Here is a 13,169-nt window from a genome sequence, read left to right on the forward strand (position 1 = left end):
TATTTTAGTGATTTGTATCTTACTCCTTCAGCAGTGAAACAGGGCTAGAAACACTTAGGTGTATATTTTGTGTGATAACACAAGTTCTGGCTAAGTCTGTCTGCATTTAGGCTTTTAGCTCTTGAGGGAGCTTTATAAAATTCTTCTACGGCAAATTAGTTGAACCTGCATGAAAAAAGTATCTTATAAATGTGTTTGAGTTCCATTAGAGAAGGATACCTCATGCATTTTCTGCTCTGTCCTTTATGAATCATGTGCATGTGATTATGTTGGTTCCCTCTACTTTTCTCTCAACAAGGCTACTTTTCTCCACCTACAAATCTGCTGTGCAGACAGAAGAGGTCTTCCTTTCAAGTAGCAGGTTCTTGGCAAATAACACCTTATGCAAACAGCCTTAGCTGCTGGGAGTGATAATAGTAAATACTGCTGAAGTGAGAGTGTTGTAAAACTGTATGAAGAAAATTGAAAATGTGGTTACATGGCAATTTGACCATAACTTGATCTCAGAAAATATATGTGAAGGTACAGTAGGGAGGAAAATTGCACTTTTCCCTTTAGAGGAGAGTGCTAGGCAAAGCTTTGTCAAAAGGTCATTGATAAATTTTTGTATCTCATATGCATCTCTGAATGGTTTACAGCTGTTGCAGAAACCTTTTCCTATGTAAAAATTTGCTGCTTATGATTTGGGAGTTGAAAAATTACTTCCAGAAATTGTTCATTTTATTAGTTTTAGAGGGACAAGAATAAGCTGGAAAATTGAGTTTGTGGCTGAAAACCTGGAGGGTTTGAGTCCTAGTGCTTTTATTACAGTCTGTATATAGTTAGCTGTTTATGAAGCTGTTATTGATGTATTCCAGAATGTTTTTATTTCTCTCAAGAATGGCTTTCATTCTATATATCACCCTAGAGTAATTTACTTCTCAAAAAAACCATCAAACTGTGTCCTATTTCACTGATTTTTGAATGTCTGAGATTTTCGTAGTTTTTCAGTGACTCTTGCCTGTAGAAAACACATGGGACCACATAGATCAATTGATTGACTGAGGAGTGACCAGTGTTTCTCTGGTTTGTGCTCTCTGTAAGCTGATTTCTGTCTGAAATGATTAAAAGAGTGGATGTGATTGTAAATAGAATATGAAAGGTCTGGATTGTTTCAGATTGTTTTTTTTTCTGTTCCCTTCTTAAATTGTTTCATGGTATTGAGTTAAGAGAACTGACACCATGGGTGGGATGAGTTACCTTAGAAGGCATGACTGAACAGTAATGCAGAAATTTTTAGAAGATAAAAATTGGAGTTGGATGCCAGTCAGGGTTTTGGGACAGAAAAGAAAAGAATATTTCTCAGAGTTTGATAGAAGTGGAAGCTGTAAGCCTCATGAAATTTGAGTGCTTAGGCAGCAGACTGCTCTTCCCTACTGGTAACATCCTTTCCCACCTCTGAGAAAAAGTGTACACAACTTTTAGTTATAACTTTCCAGACAAATATCCTGACTTTTTTCTTTCTTGAAACTACACCTGCCATATGCAGCAGCCTTTTATGGTAGTTACTTAGGAACTTAGTTCTTGCTCTTAAACACAGATCTGATATATCTTTGTGCTCTTATGAGTTATTGTATTTTTGGTATCTATCTTTGCTATTTAAAGTGGTCTTTGAAGTACTAATTGAAGTAGAGAAAACTGTTGGAATAAACTTTTTGTCTACTGAACAAATTCTCATATTTTTTCTCAAAAATTTTGCTCATTTTATCATTCCAGCTGAGCTTTTTGCTTAGGTTGCTTTTTTTGTTCATCTTTTGAAATGTCACATTGAAGTCAGAGGACGAAGGATTCCTACTGGTTTTTAAAATGGGATTTGTAATCCCAAATTGCTTATCCATTCATTGATAATCTGACTGATTGCCTGCCTGTCTTCTTATGTATTGTGAAAGGTGCTGTTGTATTAGTACTTGTCTTGTAAGGTACTGCTTTTGTTCTCTGCACTAAAAGTGTTAAATGCTATCTACAGAATAATTGGCAATGTAAAAATATGAAATTGACTGTAAAGGCTATTGCTCAACTCCTTCTTATGGTCTAATTTTTTAAAGAAAAGATGGATAAATATTCTCTGATCACAAATATGCTTCTGAATCAGGATTTGTGGTTCCGTAATGTAAAACAAAAAAATAAATTTCAGGCTTTTACCCTTTTTCCATATTCTTCATATTTATTTGTGGAACACTGCAATTCAGGTAAGCACAATGTTGGTAATTTTTATCTGTCTTTGACTCATCTTGCTGTAGTTCAGCTCTTTGAGGAATATTAGGATTGGTAATAAGAGAAATGTCAAGTTAGGTGGCAAAAAATTGTAAATTAAAAGCAGCAAGACTATCTGAAACCAATTAAAATGTGTTATCAGAAACAACTGCATTGCCAGGTAGTTAATAACACTTATAGGATGATAGGAATGTAAGAAATGCCATGCTGGGTCACAGCACTTTTACATGTTCTCTTTAGTTCTGTATCTTCCCTCCAACATCCAGAAATATTCTTCAGAGTAGTGTGTGAGCACTTTCTTGCAGTGCTCAGCTCTGTGGTTGTATTAAAGTTTTCAGATGATACAGCCCTGCCTATTTCTTTTACTGTCTGTTCATTCATCTTTTGGTCATCTATTTGAATAAATATTTTTTGGCCTTCTGGTGCTGTCTGCCTCCACAATCAAGTGACAAGTTCCAGAACTTCACTGCTGATGCGTAGTACTCTTTTAATCTCCCCTGAAATTACGTCCTGCTAGATTTTGGGTGGGGATTAGCAAACCACAATTCAGAATTTCCACCAGCTAAATAGACATGGGGATCCTAAACTACAGCATGTAGTGTTCTTGCTAATTGCAGTTAGGGGCTTGACTTACTTGCTGGAAGGAAATCTATGTCACATATACTCAAGTCTTACTATGTATATTTATAGCTCTCATTTTGCTTTCCCTATAACACTGCTTTTTTTTAAAACCAAGTAGCCTAAATATGATAATGCTGATCCATTGAGAGTAGTTTTATAATCATACATCAGACATAGCAGATTTCCACTTGGATGCTTGCAGTTTGTTGCTTGCAGTTTGTTTCTTATAGACTTATAAAGACTGTTGGGTTTGCTTGGGAACTGTAAGTACTCAACTCCTGTAATGCCTTTAAAATGACGGGATCTATTTGAGCAGGCAGGAATCAAATAATGAGCCAAGAGTGAAAAAGCAAATCTTATAAAAGCTTATTGGACAGATGGTTGACATGAACTACTTAAACCTCAAAACTTGATTGATTTATTTATTTATTGGATTCTAGTATCTTGGCCTGTTTTGAATCAATTAGCATTTGTTGTTTCTATTGTGTTTCTCCATGACAGGCTGTGTAAACCAACAATACTTTACGATTTAAGCTGCCGCTTTTACTTGAAATATTTTCAAATTGGTAAGGCTAAAGCAAATTGGGAGTGTATGACTTGAGACCAAAGAAGAAAGGTTTATTTGTAAAATTGGTCATGATACTTCCATCTTTGTGTGTGCAACAACAATAGGATATTGCTGCTAATTGCCTGTTTTGAGTGCTGTGGCATCAAAACAGAACAAGTAATTCTTGTGATGGCTCCTCTGCCTACTGGCCTTAAGCTAAAAATTAAATTATTTGTATAATTAATAAGCATAATAAGTGATACCTATCACAGAATCACAGAGTGGGTAAGGTTGGAAGGCACCACTGTGGGGGCCATCTGGTCCAACCTCCCTGCTCAAGCAGGGTCATCTTAGAGCATATGGCACAGAACTGAATCCAGATGGTTCTTGAATATCTCCAGTCAGGGAGACTCTACAACCTCTCAGAGCAATGTGTTCCAATACTCAGTCTCCTGTGCAGTAAAAAAGATCATCCTCATATCTGGGTGGAACTTCCCGTGCATCAGTTTCTTCCCATTGCTTCTGGCCCTATTGCTTAGCGCCACTGAGAAGGGCCTGACTCCAGCCTCTGACACCTCCCTTTAGATACTGATAGACATTGATGAGGTCCACTCTCAGTTGTCTATTCTCCAGACTGAACAGGCCCAGCTCCCTCTGCCTTTCCTCATAAGAGAGATGCTCCAGTCACCTCATCAACTTTGTTGTCCTCCACTGGACCTGCTCCAGGAGCTCCATGTCTCGTACTGAGAAGCCCAGAAATGGACTCCAGATGTGGCCTCACGAACGCTGAGTAGAGGGGCAGGATCATCTCCCTTCACCTGTTCCTAATGCATCCCAGGATACTATTTGCCTAATGCTCTTCCTAATGCACCCCAGGATACAATTTGCCTTCTTGGCCGCATGCTGGCTCATGGACAGCCTCTTCCACTAGGACTCCCAGGTCCATCTCCCAGCAAGTTGGTCTCCAGCCTGTAGTAGAGCCAGGGGTTACTCTTCCCAGGTGTAGGACCCTGCACTTGCCTTTGTTGAATTTCAGAAAGTTCCTCTCTGTTCCCCTCTCCAGCCTGCTGAGCTCCTTCTGAAGGGCTGCAGAGCCCCCTGGGGTATCAGCCACTCCTCCAGCTTTGTGTCATCAGTGAACTTGCTGAGGAGGCCTCTGCCCCTCCATCCAAGTCATAGAGGAATAATTTAAACAATACTGGGCCCACTACTGAGCATTGGGGGACATCACTAGTCCAGGCCTCCAACACGCCTCCAGCTAGACCCTGTGCCACGGATCAGAACATTCTGGGGTCTGTCCTTGATTCAGTTCTCAATCCACCGTCTGTGGGCATGAATGTTTGAGGAAGACATGGAGGAGATCTGACTGGAAAGCTCGGAAGGCTTGTTCCAGGGAATAAAATTGTGCGGAATTTTAGAGCTTCAGCCAAGTAATTTCCAGAAGACTGGGCTATTAGATCTACTCAGAAGTGAGATATGGGATTGACCCTGCCTGTTGTCCCAGTGTGTATGGCCATGAGAGTAACAGCTCAATAGCTGTTCTTGCAGGGAGGTGAGTATTTTAGCTTTAAATGTCTAGTTTAGTGTTCCACCTCTGCCAAAAGACTTTCAAATGCACCTTCAACATAACTCTTTTGCTCTCTGGAAGCAATTTGGAGTGACATCTGTAAGACCCCAAAAACGTGCTTGACAAGAATCTTAAAAGGGCTTATGGTTTTTTATGTATTCTGACTTAGATGCACGGGAAGAATACTAGTAAGATATTCTGAAGAAGTCAAGACAATAAAAAAAATTTACTGGCAACTTTGGAAAATCAGAGAACTTCAACAGAAGTTTAGAGCAGCATTCAATCAAAGCATCTTCTCAAAGCATTGACTTAGCAAGCTCCAATCCCATCCATTTTTAAGTTACTCAAAACTATAAGAAGGAATTAGTAGAAGAAAGAGAAAGATAGAAAAGAACTATGGCTACCACTACAGTAAAGTATAGCTACCACTTCTCATTCCAGCAGCATTCAGCTGCTGGAAATTCCAAGAAGAGATAGGGTCAAGATCTGCTCACTGCATGTCCTGGCTTAGCTACCCTTTGGCTTTCCAAAGGGGCATCTGCTCACTCTGGGGCTAGAATGGGGCTCCAGAGGCGAGTGTGGAGCATTGGCTCTGGTGTGCTGGGGATTGGCAGCCTCTACAGGGCTGGGATACAGGCCTGGCGGTGTGTGAGGTGTGTGGGGCAGGGCATTGCCTCATGGAAGCCAAGGCCCCACCTGCCCCTTCCCACACATGCCCCTGAAATGTTTTGAGACAGAAATCCTTTTAGTCTCTGAACATCTTGCATAGAGATCCACACTGGTACCACAGTCTTGATTGGACTGTTATTCAACCATTTGTTAATTATCAAGTGTGGTTTTACTTCTTTACCTATGGTGTGTTCTCCTACATCTAAAGTGCATTCTAATTAACTTAATATAGATAAGGTTTATAGCTGTCTTGTTTTCAGCTGTTGCATCTCCTGTTTGAACAAGGTCATCTACTGAAAGACTTCTCATTGAGCTGGTGTCTGTGACACAGTTTTTCCATGCCTACTTCACTTCCTTTTATCCAAAATCTGTTTTTGTCTGTAGCATCAATTCCTGCATCAACATTGACTTGGTTTAACCATAGATTAAGTCTTCTACCTAAATCCCCTTTCTATTCCTTTTTTCTTCTTCTGCTCCTCCTCATGTCCAGAACTCCCTTATCCTGTACCTTCTGCTTCTAAGCTGAGACTAGCTTTGCCTTTTTCTTGACCCATAAAATTTTAAGAAAGCCCATAAAGCTAAAGAGCCTAAACAATCTGCCTTCACTAATCTGTGTCAAGGTGTGTGTGTGGTGCAGCCCCCAGAGTGATCTCACAAGGTTGGTGTGTGGCCCTGTGTGATTCCTCCTGCTGTGCCTCGTGTGTGCAGCTGGACAGCAGGACTCTGGACAGCTCTGCCTAAGAACTGCCAAGGGCTCCTTCGGCATCAGCCAGGATTAAACAGGCACTGGTAAATCTCTGCTGTAGCAGAAAGGGGGAAGCTTCAGAATAGCTCTGAGGAGAGGAGGTGTTAAAACTAGGGTAAAACTGGGGAAGGGTGGAGGGGTTATTTATGGAAAAGTATTTCCCTGCACAGAGGAAAACTGACAGACAGGACACATAGTGGCAGAGGATATGGAAAAGGGGCTAGTGGAAAGTTGAGTCTTTCCAGATATGCAGTTGGTCTGCTGTGAATTTCCAAAGTGAGCTGTGGGATGTAGTAAAAGATGTAAAAAAATCTATTCTGGTTTAGGATTTTGACTTAACTGAAAGTTTACTTTTATGAGAGGAAGCTGTGCTCTTGACTGCTGGTTTTATTTATTTAGGATTTAATTGCTTGTTAAATTTGACTTCTAGCCACATCTGATACTTCAGTTTTGTGCTACCTGCATAGAGTGAGCTTCTGTACAATTTTTGCAAGAGGTATAATTTTTTTTTGGAGTGGGAAAATGATGATAAAAATAAACTCATCTATTAAAATTGTGGTTTCAGTGTGAAAGGGAAAATGTGACATATATGAAATTCTAACTTCAGTCATTAGGCTTTTGTTTGGCAATGGTTTAGATTGAATGAATAGAAAGAATAAATCTTGTTGTCAGCAAATTCGGGACCAACCACTTCTATTATTTGTGGTGTTTCTTGCTTTGCTGCAGGTAATTGCATCTTAAAAAACTGAATTTCCTTCTCTTCTGAAGTCAGTACATCAGGAAAAAACTTCAAAGCATCAAGCTGAGAGATTTTTGTGAACAGTGATTACAGCATTTTTTCTGTACAGCAGGATAACTTCTCCCTTTGGATTCAGACATAATGTTCTGGAGTGCGTGGTATTTGTGAATATTTCTATATGGAATATCAACAGTGCTGTGGAAGAGATTTAATTTTACCCAAAGGTTTAAAAATCAGAGGCCAGAAAACATTTTCGTCTTTATATTGTTCTGAAAATCCATTTCAACTTCAGAAATGGCCCCCTGCTTGGTATAATAGGACTTTAAAAGAGAATTAAAGTTTATGGAGCATGTATAAATCTTCATGTGGCACAGCTGGTAGGAATAACCTCTGTGAGAACACCCAGGCAAGTGCTTTATACTGTGGCTAGGGAGCTTAGAGCTTTATGTACGGGGTAACAGCAGCACCATCTCATCGTACAGACCATTGATTCATTCAGCTTTGATTTAATTTGATTTTTTTCTTCTTAGATAATTTTTCTCAGCTGCTTGCCTGGTTTACTTTGCTGACAAAACCACTGTTACTGTTTGTGGCTATTCCACAGCCCTGAATGCACACCTGTTTCAGTACTGTTAGGGCAGGGTATCAAAGACACCATCCTTCTGGTACCAGTGACAGTGTTGGGACTGCTGCTGGTGTGACAGTGGCAGAGCTCATATTAGGGCTATGTTTTCTACATACTGCTTAATTCCCCTGGTTTGTGGTTAGAGCCTTTCCTGGGGACGGTGGTGAGACCGTTAGTAACAAGGCAAGGGGACACCACATTGCTCACTGGGTTTGCTGCTGCCTCTCTGCCATTCTACTGCATGGCTTAGGTGGGAAACTCAGACTGTCTTGCAGAAGCCAGCCCTGTTTTTCAGTCATGGTCTTGGGTAAGGTTACTGCACCAACTGTTTGCCTTGCTTTTGCAGCACAGACACCTGAGCCACTAGACAGTCAAGTCCTCAGGTGCTGCAGTTTAAAGCATGTGGTTGAAAGTAAATTGTTGCCAATTTTGGATTGCTTAAAGACACTGCACATTGAACCATGGAAGTTTAGGAGATGAGTGACGAGCAGTTCAGGTGTCCAGGCAGAGTCAACAGCTGAGACCAGTAGCTTCATCAGCTATCCCATGCCTGCTCATCCATCAGGTCACTTAGTACCAAGACTGAGTGATACAAATACCTCTCAGTGTGCTCACAGTGCACAGAAATTGCAGGTTACACCAGCTTTACAGCATTTATGCACTGGGTCTGAATGTCTTCTTTTTTTCACCTGTAACTACTAATTACAAAAAATCTTACTTAATAAACCTATGCTGATTTATCATAATTGCATCCGTCAATCCATTTCTAATGTCTAGATGCATGAATTTAAACAGTCCTTTCCCTAAGGCCACATTAGTCAGTATAAGCTCTGACTGATACGTAGAACTTTTTTTTTTTCCCCAGACTAATAAGGATGTGTAAAAATTTTATGATGTTGCTTTAACAAGGCCCACTGAGATTTGGGATTAGATATCTAAGGCCTTATTGAAGAAAAAACCTTTCCTATTTTTATCCATGCAGAGCAAAGCTGCTTTTCAGACAGCACTTTAAAAATGAAGATAATTTGATAAACATAGAATTGAAATCATAGAGAAAGGTATGCTTATTGTAGAATGATTTAGTCTGGATACAAAGTTCTGCTTTTAAAGATGAAGAGTTAGTAAATCTTTAAATCTGATGAAACACCAAACAATTATTGTCCATCTCTTGAATGTTTTTGCTGTTGTGGGGCCTTCTTTTGCTTTTTCTGCGGCATCTCTGAGATTTGAGATTTTGTTAATAATGAGTATTGCAGTTGGGCACACATGACATAGTTGCTGCTGCTCTGTAGATATTTCAATCAGAGTTACCAATTTGAAAATCATCTGGTAGTTGTTTTCGGCAAGCAGACCAGGTATTTTTGGACTGACTTCAGTAATATCTCAGTGAATGAAGGAGGACTTCAAACAGATGAAACTAGAAAACAAGTCAATCACAGGTGAAACTAGGAGCTTAAATAGCTCAAAATAATTCTTGACATTGCATTTGTGATGCTTAGAATTATTATAAGAGATCAAGAATAGTAAGTACATTTTTTTTTTAATCTTGGATATTGTATACTAATCTATTTTGAAATAGATATACTAATAAAATTCCTTGCTAAGGTACTGCAGCTTGGTTCACTGTCCCTGTTTTCATTATGAAAACTTCTACTTCTCTTTGAAAGGTAAATTATCTTTACAGTCTCCAGTTTTTTTTATCCCCTTGCTCTTAGAATAATTTGCTCACCTGAGAAGTGATTGGGTGAACTGAAGTGAATTAAATGCCATTTCAAATTACATAGGTCTTCTCTTTCTTAAGCATCTGACCAGCAGAGGGTCTGGGCATACTGTTCATGAGGTTTTTGGAACCTTTTGTTCTGATCTAGTACAAAAATTGAATTCTTGTATTTGATCTGCCTTGCCGCTATTTAAAATGATGGTTTTGGATTTTTTGATTGCCTCTCTATCAACCTTTCACATTTTACATGGTGAAAAACAATTCTCAGATACTGGGTGTAGCATTTGTACAGAGGGAAACTTTCTGTGAAGTGAAGGGCCCTGGTATTTGTAATAGGATACCTGACACTACATTTTTTATTTTCACTAACATAACACTTCATTTTGATGATTTTTAAATAAAGATTATAGTTTCATGGAGAGATGTAAAGACACTTTCAGGAGAGTGGTGTTACTGATAACATCTGGGCATTCAAAAATTTAGGCATGCCAATGTTTTTGGAAAAGACATTTATGTCTTCCTCCTGAGTCTCCTATTTTATGATTGGAGTTTCCAGCCTTGAGAGGGGAAAGAGTAAGGAAAGAGTCTGTAAAATCATTCCTGTGTGAGAGCTTGGTGGAAGTGGAGCCCAGGAGACAGCAGAGATATTTTGAGTTTTCTCTGGTCCTTTTACCTAGTTGTCAGCCCCTGGAGGAGCTGAGGACAGCCTATTGTCTCAGCCTTCAGGTGGGAAGCTCAGCTGCATGCAGGAGATGCTGGCTAATGTGCACACAGTGAGGAGAAGGTGCTCTACATTTATGACCCATCTCTAGAGTCCCTTGATAAGATTCTGTAAGTTCTTGAGGTTGGTTTGTGGAAAAAATACACCAAGGCAAATACCTTTTTTTTCTCTGGGAAAATGAAGTGTTTGTGGCAGTACTTGGACTTGGTAGTGTTAGGTTAATAGCTGTACTGTACGATCTTAGAGGTCTATCCCAATCAAAATGATTCTGTGATTTTAAATTTTCTGTCTGTCTTGCCAGTGACCTGCACCTTCCTTCTCCTGCCCTATTTGGTTTATTTGCACAATTTTGGAGATAAACCTTTTGGGTTATACTTTTCCCACAATATCTGTAAAGCAAGTGTTCATCTAGAGGAATATATTGTTAATGATGAAAATAACTATAGGTTATTTTCAACAAAAGTTGGAAGAAGAGTCTGCTGAGGAAAGCTGCCGGTCCAGCAGACATCGCTAGTCCCATAGGCAGGCTTCCCTAAAATTAAATGAACCTTTTAAGGGTGAGCTGTCTGGAATTAGTTTGCATTTACTAGAGTAACTATGTTGATGTCAGCAAGTGCCCTGAAGGAGCTTTTACCCAGTACTTTGTTTGTCTACAGCTCTACTATGCACTTGTACCCTTCAGGAAATAAGTGCTATTAGAAGAGGCGTGCACACATTTGCTGTGGCAAATGGCCTTTATGTATCCTTAAATACATATCCAAAGTGTTGAGAGGTTAGAAAAAAACAAAAAAAGAGATGTAACCTGAGAATTCAAGTGCTTGGTTCATACATACTGCAAAGACAGGCATTTTAGTTTGATGGTGTCGCTGCTCACATTTGATATTCCTTGCAAGTAAGATGGCACCAGCCAGGCTGTTAGCATAGGTCAGTAGCACACTGCTGTGTCCTCTGCATCCATCCCAAGCACAGTAGTCTACAGTTGTTGTCATACATTAGGGAAATAGTGAGCAGTCTGTTCTGATTTAGAGCAAGATGTATCCAGGAAGGAATCAAGAGGTGCTTAAGGTGAAGAAAAGTATTTTAAGAGGCGTTCTAATCTATCCCTTCATTCTGAGTTGTATAGCCATATTCAATAAAACTTCATTGTAGAGTCATAGTGCTGCTGTTGCTCCTGCCATCCTCCACTATGGTAAATTATCAGCAGTGATCTGGCTGCAGGAATCTGATCTTTATTGTTTTCAGAAAAGTTACTTTAATTCTTTATACCTGGGATGCAGTAAGACATGAAAAAAAAAAAAAAAGCAGCTTAAAGCCTTAACACAACCATGAAGGTGAAGAAGCGTATTCTAAAGCATTGGCCATGCAGTTTTTATGAGAGTAATTTGCTTCTCCTTTTAGTGGGACCACATTGCTTTGCTGCTGAGAAGTCAGCAATTGCATTGTACTTTGGAGCTGCACCAGCAATTCTGCATAGTGTGGATGTTAAAGAGCAGTCACAGCAGACTTTAGGTGATGCTCAGCAAGAGCTAAACTCCAGTGCTTTTCTTGGTTTTGTGGGAAAATTACATCAATGTGAATTCTACTCTTGCACCCAGGTAGGCAAAAATTATGTAGGAATTTTTAAGAAGTAGTTTAAACATATATATATTGTGACAGAATTCACTGTCTGCCATGTTTTCTTCCTGTTAAATCTAGATATGTTTGACATCACAAGCCCAGCAGGAGCTTTTTCTCCATGAGCTTGTATCCCTTAGTCAGATGCTCTAAAAAGACCTTCACTGTAACTGATGAACATTTGCAGCAGTTTTCTGCTTTTACAGGTTCACTTTTTGCAGTAAGCTGTTGATCTTGTAGATGAATGAAGATACACTGTCTCCATCCATAGACAGTTGTTGCTATGGGTTGGGTCTGTGGCTAGATCTGCTGCTGCTATGCCTTTATGCACTGTGATTTTGCTGGTAGAGCATATTCTGGGACATACCCAGCAGGTTTGGGATTTTATATCCAAGACCAGTTCCCACGAAATTAAAATAACTTTTTCTCTTCATTCTTTGATGAGCCTATTTCTGCTTACCTGGTGCTGAAACTAAATAAAGACTAAATATGTCTTAGTTGTACTCACAGACCATCTGTACATAGTTTGAGTACTGTTGAGAATTTTAAATTTAGTACATTTGTGTTTGTGGTCCCACGTATCTAGGTGTCCCATTGAACATAAGTCTGCTTTAGGCATTGTTGCTTGATTTAGGTTTTCATACATCCATTTTAGATCCTATGAATCTTCAACCTACAGGTTTCAGAATAGATGAACACCTGCTAGTCCTTCTGTGATGTTTAAGCTTTACTTCAGTGATTATTGCAGCTGAAATTGTGTTTTGTCTTCCACAGAGACTGTACAGTTGGTGCTGTTTTGCAATGGAATGAAAATATTTTATGGGTGATAAGAGTTTGCAGCTTAAAATTAATGCTTTTGAAATTGCATAGCAGCCAGATGGAGGAAGGAAGGCAATGTAGAAAAGAAGTTGGTGAACACCCAAGAATATTTAGTCTGGAGAAGTATGTTGAGCATTACTTTGAAATTACATACTCCAAGGCAAAGTTACTCCTGACCAGGATTAAAATTTCAAGATTTATTGCCATGCAAGAAGTTGCAGTATGTTTAGATAGCTTTCTGTGCTTCAGAGGAATAATCTGCTTGTAAACAACCATGTCTGTCTTGGAACAGTATATTAACAGTTGTTTGGTTTTCTGCTTTTGCCCTTTACCCTTTGAGAAAAAAAGAATTTCATTCTGTTGACTATTCAGAGGCTTTGTTCTGCAAATAGCATTTCCTAATAAATATCCCAAAATCAGTGCAGTTATATTTACATTAATATAGGGCAGTTGAGTCTACTAAAAATGTTGGTTGGTGTGAAGTAATTTGGGCTTTGCTTTACAGTTTTAAATAGGCAGCTTTACTTCT

At 39.3% G+C, this 13,169-nt stretch overlaps 1 protein-coding gene across 3 annotated transcripts in view; it reads left to right on the top strand.

Annotated features, from left to right (window-relative positions):
- The window catches only part of UBE3D (ubiquitin protein ligase E3D), a 76,711-nt gene that overhangs the window by 23,701 nt on the left and 39,841 nt on the right, over window positions 1–13,169 (top strand). The gene's annotated exons all lie outside the window — the stretch shown is intronic.

This window comes from Serinus canaria, chromosome 3 (assembly GCF_022539315.1).
Source record: "Serinus canaria isolate serCan28SL12 chromosome 3, serCan2020, whole genome shotgun sequence".
Classification (NCBI taxonomy): domain Eukaryota; kingdom Metazoa; phylum Chordata; class Aves; order Passeriformes; family Fringillidae; genus Serinus; species Serinus canaria.